Source organism: Bidens hawaiensis, unplaced genomic scaffold (assembly GCF_021521415.1).
Source record: "Bidens hawaiensis isolate Kalapana, Puna unplaced genomic scaffold, B.hawaiensis_p1.1 tig00038159_1, whole genome shotgun sequence".
Classification (NCBI taxonomy): Eukaryota; Viridiplantae; Streptophyta; class Magnoliopsida; order Asterales; family Asteraceae; genus Bidens; species Bidens hawaiensis.
Genome location: NW_027496693.1, coordinates 144,587 through 155,063, shown reverse-complemented (window position 1 = coordinate 155,063; position 10,477 = coordinate 144,587).

The following is a 10,477-nucleotide window of genomic DNA, read 5'->3' as shown; positions in this document are numbered from 1 at the left end:
AAAGTACATATTTGCAATTTGTCAAATGGTGTACGGCACATTGGCACCCCCATCGACTCATGGGATAAATACTTGAAAAACTTCTAAAAAAAACTTTGCCGGCAAGTGTGTAGCTATCACTTTTGTAAAGTTGTAATTACTCTTTACGGAAAAAAATATTTGTAAAAACAGACATTGAGTGACGTTTAGGAACTATATGAGGTATGAGGCGAAATATGGATTTCCCAGATGCTTGGTAGCATCGATTGCACACCTTGGGAGTGGTCAAACTACCCTAATGTGTAGTGATGTGAGTATACGCGAGGTAACCATCCACACCCAATGATAATGCTTGAAGCTTTTACATTATATGATCTATGGATTTGACATGTATTCTTTGGAGTTTTCAATTCCACCATTGATATAATTTTCTTGATCAATCATCAATTTCTGACGACATCATAGATATAATTACACCAGAGTCTTCGTTTTATGTCACGGGAGTAAAGTACAAGCAAACACGTTATCTTTTCACTGGAATATATCATGAGTATTCTATGTTTGTCAAATCGTTTATGCCCACAAAAACGAGGAAAATTTAAAATTGCTCAAGAAAAGAAATGATATTGAACAAACATTTTTTGTCGTGAATCAGCGTTGACATATATAGTGCAAAATTAGCATGACTTTGGAGGGTTGAAAAAAATTAGGAGCGTGTATTGCCTCCATAAAAAAATTCTAGTTTTATGTCCGCCACTGCATGGTTAAACTCGGTATAAGAAGCTTGGGTTTTAGGTTCTTTATTAAAATAAGTTCTACTTTTAAGTTTGCCTCGCTTCGAAACTCTAACAAGCCAAGTAGCGTATGAATATACATTGCATCCCTCAAAATAACCTAACTAAATATACAGGTAGGCAAGATTAGATTATTTTGAATTATCTTAAGTCTTATACAGTAGAAACTCTATAAAATAATACACTTGGGACCATCAAAAATTATTAATTAAAAGAGTTATTAATTAATTGATAAATTAATAATTATTAATTTATATATTAATTAATATTTTATTAATTTATAGTAGAATGTTCTGACTCACCCAGAAGAAAATGTAGTTGCACAGTTGTTGACTGATGAAGAAATTATTGAAAGCGTTATTGGAATTAATAAAGATGATATCGATGAAGAAGATGATGAAAGTTCTACAATGGAGCCCCCTTCGCGAAACGAAGCTATTAAAGCGGCAATCACATTGAACAATTTCTTGTTGAGCTATGAGAAAAAAACACCAGAAGTTCTTACCATGCTAAGGAAAATTAGAGACGAGATTCAAGGGGAAATTGATTTCAACAAAAAACAAAAGACAATTGAGTCATTTTTCAAGAAACCTTCATAAATCATTCATGTAATATGCTATATATAAGGAATTATTAATTTATATTTTATATGGGGTCTAAAGAAATTATCAAAAATGTATTATCTTATAATTTTAGCGAATTATTAATTTAGTACCCTATCCCCGAGTCGGGACCGGCAATAAATATTATCTTAGAAGTTTATTAAATAATCGAGTATTAATTTATCGAGTTTCTACTGTAATATGTTATTAAGTAGTGTATACATGTGCTCTAATTTCCTACAACAATGTCCAATTAATCATACAACTATGAATTTATACAATAACTGTGAGTGCCTCACCAATAATTTTCTAATTAGTTGGTGTTTTAAATCCCTTATCTTACTCTGTTAATAAACAAAAATAATGATGATGATGTGTCATAACTACATTTAATCCTAGGCTTAATTTCCCTCTTATTTTCTAATCTCTACTAGGCTATTGACCTATGTACGACACAAGTTGAAATATAGAATCGTCTAACAGACATATATAGTTTTAAATGACAAGATAATTTGTAGTATAGTTTTAGAGACGACAACATGATATTTATTACGTACGTAACTTAAATACACAAATAAATGTAATGTAAAATAATATAAACATGAAAAAACCTATAAAAACATATATATTTTACAAATAAATATTTTAATAAATACTACAAACATATAATATAGAACTTAAAGACTTAACATAAGAAATTATATTGTCAAAAAGAAAACTGAAACTTATCATGTCGGTCGTCCTTACGAAGCATCATGCCGAAAAATAAGTGCACGCTATATAAAAATTATAATGTAATTGGATTTAGGCGAATTGGCTAAGTATTTATAGTGGACCCAAAAATATGTTGTTAATTGTACGGAAGAAAGTAAACTAATGCGAAATAATATATGTCTAAAAATTTATAACTTCAATAGGAATATCTAAATAAAATATGCTTTAAAATTTTAATAGTTAGTATTCATCACATTCACTTAAAATAAACATAATAAATTAATTGGATTTAGGTTGGTGGCATTATTACATCTTATGTCACACTTTTATTTATTACAAGCTAAAAAACAACCAAAATTGAATTTTGGCATTAAGTGTTAAAATGTATTAAAATATGTTGTCAATTAACATTAAAAATGATGGTTACAACATATTCCATTATGTTTAGTTTACTTATTTTTGATTAATTATGTATGTTACATTTTAGTTTACTAATTATATGTGTATATATATATATATGGTTTGGATTAAATACAAATAAAATTAGCATGCTAATTGTAAGAATTAAGTAAAGTAATTATATATACAAGTAGAGTAATTATGCAATTAGCACGTTAATATATATATATATATATATATATATATATATATATATATATATATATATATATTCATATACTCACACATTTACTATTCATCAATGTTCAAATCTTCATAAATAATGTATAACTAACCATTGCACAAGTATTATATATGTATTTAAAAGGTAAATGTAACACCCCGACCGACGGCGGATTATACATCGGGGCGCTACCAATTGTTTCATTACTCGTGACACTATTTGGGTGTCAATATTTAATAAATACATTTCATTGCGCATGCGCATAACACGACATAAAGTAACATAAATCACATATCATAACTCATAATATTCAAATACATTAATTTGTCTTGTTATAATTTAAACTAGGTTCAAAGTAAAAGAAAACATCCTACGTGTCCTCGAGTTTCCAAAAGCAGCTACAGCAAACCTGAACATGTGTTAAAATAAAACGTCAACGCTTGCGTGTCGGTGAGAAATCAAGTTTAATAGGTATAAATAGATAATAACAAAGCACTGCGCGCAACATGTGTATAACTGGTGTTCAACATAGTGTGTAAACAGATTGTGATCAAGCCTAAATAGATCATAGCTCATAGTTCATAACGTGCTCCAAATCGAGCAAAAACAAATAATCATTCGTGTATGTGCAAAGAAACCAAGAAAAATCGTAACGATAGGTCTCCCGTGTTCATCTAATGGATCCATGAAAACTTCGGAATAGGCCGATCAAAGCGGTTAATGATCCACACATACAAATATACAACACTAGTAAACGTCCATAACACATGGGTTTTGCGCACATAATTTCATAAACAAGTTTAAGACTCAAGTTGTACGAACACATGAACATCCCAAAACGTTAAAAATAAAAGGGGATTAGGTACGAGATTACTCACTTGTAAAAGGTGCGTTGAAAGATAATGTAAGATCCAACTTTTAAACAAGCGAAAGTTAACCTATAAATAAGAGGTTATTGGTTTAACGATTGGTTTTTATGTCTTGAATATATGCAAGTCACTTAAACAAATTATATATATTTACCGAGATTTCTGGGCAGAAAAGAAGAGAAGACGGATTGCAAAGAGGCGTCGCTGAGGATCTCCGGCAGAGAGTAAGGGAGAAAGATTTTGGGGAGAGTTTAAGTGCTTGAGTGTAGTGTTAAATAACCAAGAAATTAGTTTCATTTATAGGAAAACCCTAGGGAACACATCCCTTGAAAAGGGGAAAAAGATCTTATCAAATCAAAGCAAAAGATCTCAAAAGCAAAAGATATTACAAGCAAAAGATATCAAAAGCAAAAGATATTACAAGCAAAAGATATGGTGGCAGCTGCAGGGGATGGGGAAGACTGACAGGTTACTGCTCATAGCATGGGAGGGGTCAGATAAAGGTACTGCACAAGACATGCAAAAGAAGATTTTAAAAGATTATGCCAGTTACTTTTTCTGACAACCAAGAGGGTTGGTAAGCAAGCTGCGCCGAAAGTGACCTTTCGGACAGATGTCAGATCTGGCCTACTGTGCCCATACCTAGGTATAGCACAGAAGATAAGATATTTCAAAAGCATACAGGCTGGCTAAACTGGAGAAAAGACTTAAGTGTCTAGCGCGAGAAGGCTTGGGTGCGCGAGGGCGAAGGCAGACAGAAAAATCCTTAGCGCGCCGCGGGAAGAACAACAATCCTTAGCGCGCCGCGGGAAGAACTACAATCCTTAGCGCGCCGCGGGAAGAACTACAATCCTTTACGCGCCGCGGGAAGAACTACAATCCTTAGCGCGCCGCGGGAAGAACTACAATCCTTTACGCGCCGCGGGAAGAACTACAATCCTTTGCGCGCCGCGGGAAGAGTTCGTCTCGCGTATCGCAGGAACAGCTGGTCTTCACGCAGGCTTCCTTGTAAGGAGTCTGGCGCGTGGAGCTGCGCAGACATCCTTAGGCGGGAAGAACCAAAGGACAAGCAAGGAGTTAAGAGAAAAAGGGGTTCAAGGCTTAAGGGTTAAGCAGAGGGGCGGGACGACGACAAGAGAGAAAAAGGGGCGGGACGGCGGAAAGGAATTATTATTATTATCCTTATTATTATTAGTAATATATTTATATATATATACGATAAATTTATAAAGATTATAATCAAATTTTAAATCTTAAAAACGGATCCGGAAACGGGTACCTGGGTCGGGTCGGATTTGGGCAGTTGTCACAGTCTTCCCTACTTTAAGAAATTTCGTCCCGAAATTTAACTCGAAGTAGGAGGCGCAGAGAAAAGGTGCGGGTACTTGATCTTCAATTGATCTTCCCTTTCCCAAGTGAACTCGGCTCCGCGCTTGGACTCCCAGCGAACTTTGACAATAGGGATGCGACTGCGCTTGGTTTTCTTCACCTCGCGATCCATAATCTCAACAGGCTTCTCAACGAAATGCATAGACTCATCAACTTGAACTTCATCAAGTGGTATGTGGAGGTTCTCGTCAGCTAAACATTTCTTGAGATTGGATACATGGAACGTTGGATGCACATTGCTGAGCGCGGGCGGCAGGTCCAGTTTGTAGGCAACCTTTCCCACCCTCGCAAGAATCTTGAACGGACCAACATAACGAGGTGCAAGCTTACCTTTCTTCCCAAAGCGGACAACACCCTTCCAGGGCGACACTTTGAGGAGAACAAGATCACCAACTAGAAATTCGAGAGGCTTCCGCCTGCGATCTGCGTAACTCTTCTGTCGGCTTCTGGCAGTCAGCAGATGATCACGGACCTTGGCGATTTTATCGGTTGTCTCTTGAACTAGCTCGGGTCCTGTGATTTGAACTTCACCCACTTCGTTCCAACAAATCGGTGAGCGGCACTTTCGACCGTAAAGTGCTTCAAATGGGGCCATACCGATGCTGGAATGATAGCTGTTATTATAAGAGAACTCGATCAGAGGTAGGTGTGAATCCCAATTACCTCCAAAATCAAGAACACAAGATCGAAGCATATCCTCAAGGGTTTGGATAGTTCGCTCAGACTGTCCGTCAGTCTGAGGATGATATGCAGTACTCATGTCCAAACGAGTTCCTAACGCAGATTGGAGAGATTTCCAAAAGTGAGATATAAAACGGCCATCGCGATCGGATATTATGCTCAAGGGAGTACCATGACGGTAGACAATTTCTTTGACGTATAGGTGCGCAAGTTGTTCAACACGGTAGGTTTCACGAATGGGCAGAAAGTGGGCAGACTTGGTCAATCGATCCACTATTACCCAAATGCTATCATGTTTGTTTGCGGTCAAGGGTAACTTGGTGATAAAGTCCATTGCTATACTTTCCCATTTCCACGTAGGAATTTCTGGTTGTTCGAGCAAACCAGATGGGCGTTGATGTTCAGCTTTTACCTTAGAACAAGTTAGGCATTTAGCTACGAACACAGCAATATCCTTTTTCATACCGGGCCACCAAAAAGTAAGGCGCAAATCCTTGTACATTTTGTCAGCGCCAGGATGAATGGAATACCGAGTTTTGTGCGCTTCACTCAGTATGACAGCGCGAAGAATCTCATCATTGGGAACCAGATGCGATTGAGATAACAGAGAGTTCCATTCAGGTTATGGACTAGATGCGCTTCCGCACCACACGCTAACTCGGCGCGTAGGTTTCCTTTGCTGATCGATGCGCGCTGCGCGTCGCGAATGCGCGATTCAAGATTGCTTTGGATCGGCGCGAAGTGAAGCTGCGTGTGCGGCAAAATACAGTTGAGTTGACTGGGTTTACGGCTGAGCGCATCGGCTACCACATTAGCCTTACCAGGGTGATATCGGATCTCACAATCGTAATCGCTGATGAGTTCGTTCCATCGGCGTTGTCTCATGTTAAGTTCCTTTTGATCAAAAATGTGCTGAAGGCTTTTATGGTCGGTGTAAATGATGCACTTAGTACCATAGAGGTAGTGTCTCCAGATTTTTAAGGCAAATACAACTGCACCAAGTTCGAGGTCGTGAGTCGTATAATTCTTTTCATGAATTTTGAGTTGCCTTGACGCGTAAGCGATAACCTTGCCTCGTTGCATAAGTACACAACCGTGACCTTGGTTGGAGGCATCACAATAAACGACAAGGTCGTCAGTACCCTCTGGTAACGTTAGAACAGGAGCTTCGCACAACTTTCGCTTGAGCGCTTGAAAGGCTTCTTCTTGCTTCGAGCCCCAAATATACGGTTTGCCTTTGCACGTTAATGCTGTTAAAGGCAAGGCGATTTATGAGAAGTTCGAAATGAATCGCCGGTAGTAACCAGCTAAGCCCAAAAAGGAACGGATTTCGGTAGGAGTGGTCGGTGAAATCCAGTGCTTGATTGCTTCAATTTTGGATGGGTCGACATGAATACCCATCTTGTTTACAACATGACCAAGAAACTGTACTTCATCAGACCAAAACTCACACTTGGAGAGTTTGGCATAGAGTTGTTCGGTTCGAAGCTTTTGCAACACCAACAGAAGATGTTGTTCATGCTCGGCCTTGGTTTTGGAATATATCAAAACGTCATCGATAAACACGATCACGAATTGGTCCAAGAAAGGCCTGCACACCCGGTTCATTAGATCCATGAAGACAGCGGGTGCGTTGGTTAAACCGAAGGGCATGACCAAGAATTCAAAATGACCGTAGCGGGTTCGAAAGGCAGTTTTGGGAATATCTTCTTCACGGATACGCAACTGGTGATAGCCAGAACGGAGATCGATTTTGGAGAAACAAGAGGCACCTTGGAGTTGGTCAAAGAGGTCGTCAATACGCGGTAAGGGGTACCGGTTCTTAATGGTGAGCTTGTTCAGCTCGCGGTAATCGATACACATGCGAAACGAACCGTCTTTCTTTTTGACGAACAAAACCGGGGCACCCCACGGCGAAGAGCTAGGGCGAATGAATCCTTTATCGGTCAACTCTTGAAGTTGACTTGCTAATTCTTGCATTTCAGTGGGTGCAAGTCGATAAGGAGATTTGGCTTCGGGGGATGCACCAGGAACAAGATCAACACGAAACTCGACTTCCCGAGCTGGAGGTAAACCAGAAAGATCTTCGGGAAAGACTTCAGGAAAGTCACGCACGATGGGGATTTCATGAAGTTTCTTCTTTCCTTCATCGGGTTTGACCACATGAGCTAAGAACGCGACACATTTCTTTCGTAAAAGTCTTCGGGCTTCAGTGCATGACATAAGTTTAAGACCGTTAGATGGTTTCTCGCCGTAGATATGAAGATCTTGACCATTTTCCCGAGGAATGCGAATCAATTTCTTGGCGCAGATTACTTCGGCGCGATTTTGCGAGAGCCAGTCCATACCAATAATAACATCAAAACTTCCAAGAGGCATGGGAATGAGGTTGATTAGAAAATCATGTTCATTAAGGTTAAGCGTGCAATCTTTGATCACGGAGTTTATTAATATTGTTTCACCGTTAGCCATTTCAACTGTAAAGTTTTCGTTTAAGTTTATTCGCCGTCGCGCAAGTTTTTGTTCAAATGCGCGAGAAATAAAACTCCTATCGGCGCCAGTATCAAAAAGTATAGATGCATATTGTCCGTTAAGTAAAAATGTACCATTAACCACGTCATTATTCGCTTGCGCTTGGTGCGCGGTTATATTAAAAGCTCGTCCGCGCGCCACTTGGTTTGAAATTTGGTTAACCGGATTAGCTTGCGTAATTTGTACTTGCAGTCTCGGGCACGCGTTCCGGAAATGACTGGGGTCACCGCAGTTATAGCACGACCTGGGTCGTGGATTATGGTATGTTGATTGTGGGTTTTGCGGGTAGGTTGGTGGTGTTTGCGCGATTGGGTTGGCGGGAAGGACTCTACAGTACTCAGCAGTGTGACCAATACGGCCACATTGGTTGCATTGTTGACACGGGGTTTGAGTTGGTGATGAAGCTTACAGGTTGGGCAAAAGGGTTGGTTTCCTGTGTAAGGTTTCTTAGTTGACGGGGCAGGGAGTGCGGGATTGGTTAAGGCATAGTTATGGACTACAGGGGGTGTTGGGTAGGTTGACAGTGGGTTAGGAGCGTATACTGGAGGTTGGTAGGCGGGTTGCTGGACAATGAGCGGGTTGGTAAGCGCGTAGGCTTGATGATTGGGTTTGCGCCTGCGCTTGAGGTTGTTACGGTTTGAGGGTTCTGGCTTGGTTTCTGTTGGTTCTGGGACAGTCTTGGTGAGTTTGGTCTTTTCGGCTCCCCGCAGGAACAGGGTTCCTGCCCTGACATGGTTGTCGCTGAGCACAGCGGCCAACTCGATGGCGTCAGAGAGGGTTACTGGGTTCCTGGCCCATACAGAATCTTGAATTTCCATGGGGAGACCCCCAAGAAACTTTTCGATGGCGCGGCGGGAAGGGGTAACTAGGTGCGGGACAAGCAAACTTAGTTCGTGAAAGCGCGTAGCGTACTCGCGCGCTTCGCCAGTGTACTGTTTCAAGTTCCAAAATTCCTCCTCAAGGCGCTTTACTTCGTTGGGAGGGCAGAATTCTCGAGTCAAAAGATCCTTGAATTCCTCCCAGAGCATGCTAGAAGCAGCCTCTGCGCCACGCGCGTGAGCTACTCCGTTCCACCATGTAAGCGCCCTTGATTCCAGGACACTTGAGGCGTATAAGGTTCGTCGGTCTGGAGGGCAATGGGTATGGAGGAAGGTGTTCTCAATTTTCTCGAGCCATTGGAGCATTACGGTGGCTCCTTCGAGCCCTGTGAATTTCGGAGGGTTACCCGCATTAAAGGACTTAATATTGTATCCGGAGGGGTTGGTATTATTTTGATTTAAGGCTTGGGCTATTGCGGCGGCCATTTCCTGGGAACGACGCTGTATACGTCTGCGCGAGGCTTCTCTCCTCTGATGACGGCGAGCTGATATCGGAGGCATTCTATAAAAGTTTTAGTTTTTGTTAATATCTGGGTAGGGGAAAACGTTTCAGCGCAAAGTATAACATTGTAAAGCTTGTTTCGCGGAGTTAGATACTATCAAATTTTGAAGTAAAATATGAATTTAAATGCAAACTTAATACAGGTAAATGAATTTGAATTGAAAATCGACAATTCATGCATCACCATGACTTTTCAAATCTTCAATTTAAAATATCCGAGTAAATAAGTATTGGAGATTGACAATTCATGTATCACCATGACTTTTCAAATCTTCAATTTAAAATATACGAGTAAATGAATATTGGAGGTTGACAATTCATGTATCACCATGACTTTTCAAATCTTCAATTTTAGAACATAAAGTTAATGGGGATTGAAAATCAACTATTCATGTATCACCATGACTTTTCGGATTTTCAATGCTAAGTCCCAACAACAAACGAATATGTAAGTAAAGAAATGAATTGAAATTTAACAATAAAAATCGAAAGATCGCGGATAAAACATGAAATCATGTGCTGCGTATGCGCAAGCATATTTTATAAATATCGAGTAATTAACAATTAGCGCGCAATCATGAGATTTTTCTCATGCGCGAGAAGGGACTCTTAGGTATTCTAGGTCGTTACGTCTAACCACCTAATCCTAAAGTCACGGAGCTCTGATACCAATCTGTAACACCCCGACCGACGGCGGATTATACATCGGGGCGCTACCAATTGTTTCATTACTCGTGACACTATTTGGGTGTCAATATTTAATAAATACATTTCATTGCGCATGCGCATAACACGACATAAAGTAACATAAATCACATATCATAACTCATAATATTCAAATACATAAATTTGTCTTGTTATAATTTAAACTAGGTCCAAAGTAAAAGAAAACATCCTACGTGTCCTCGAGTTTCC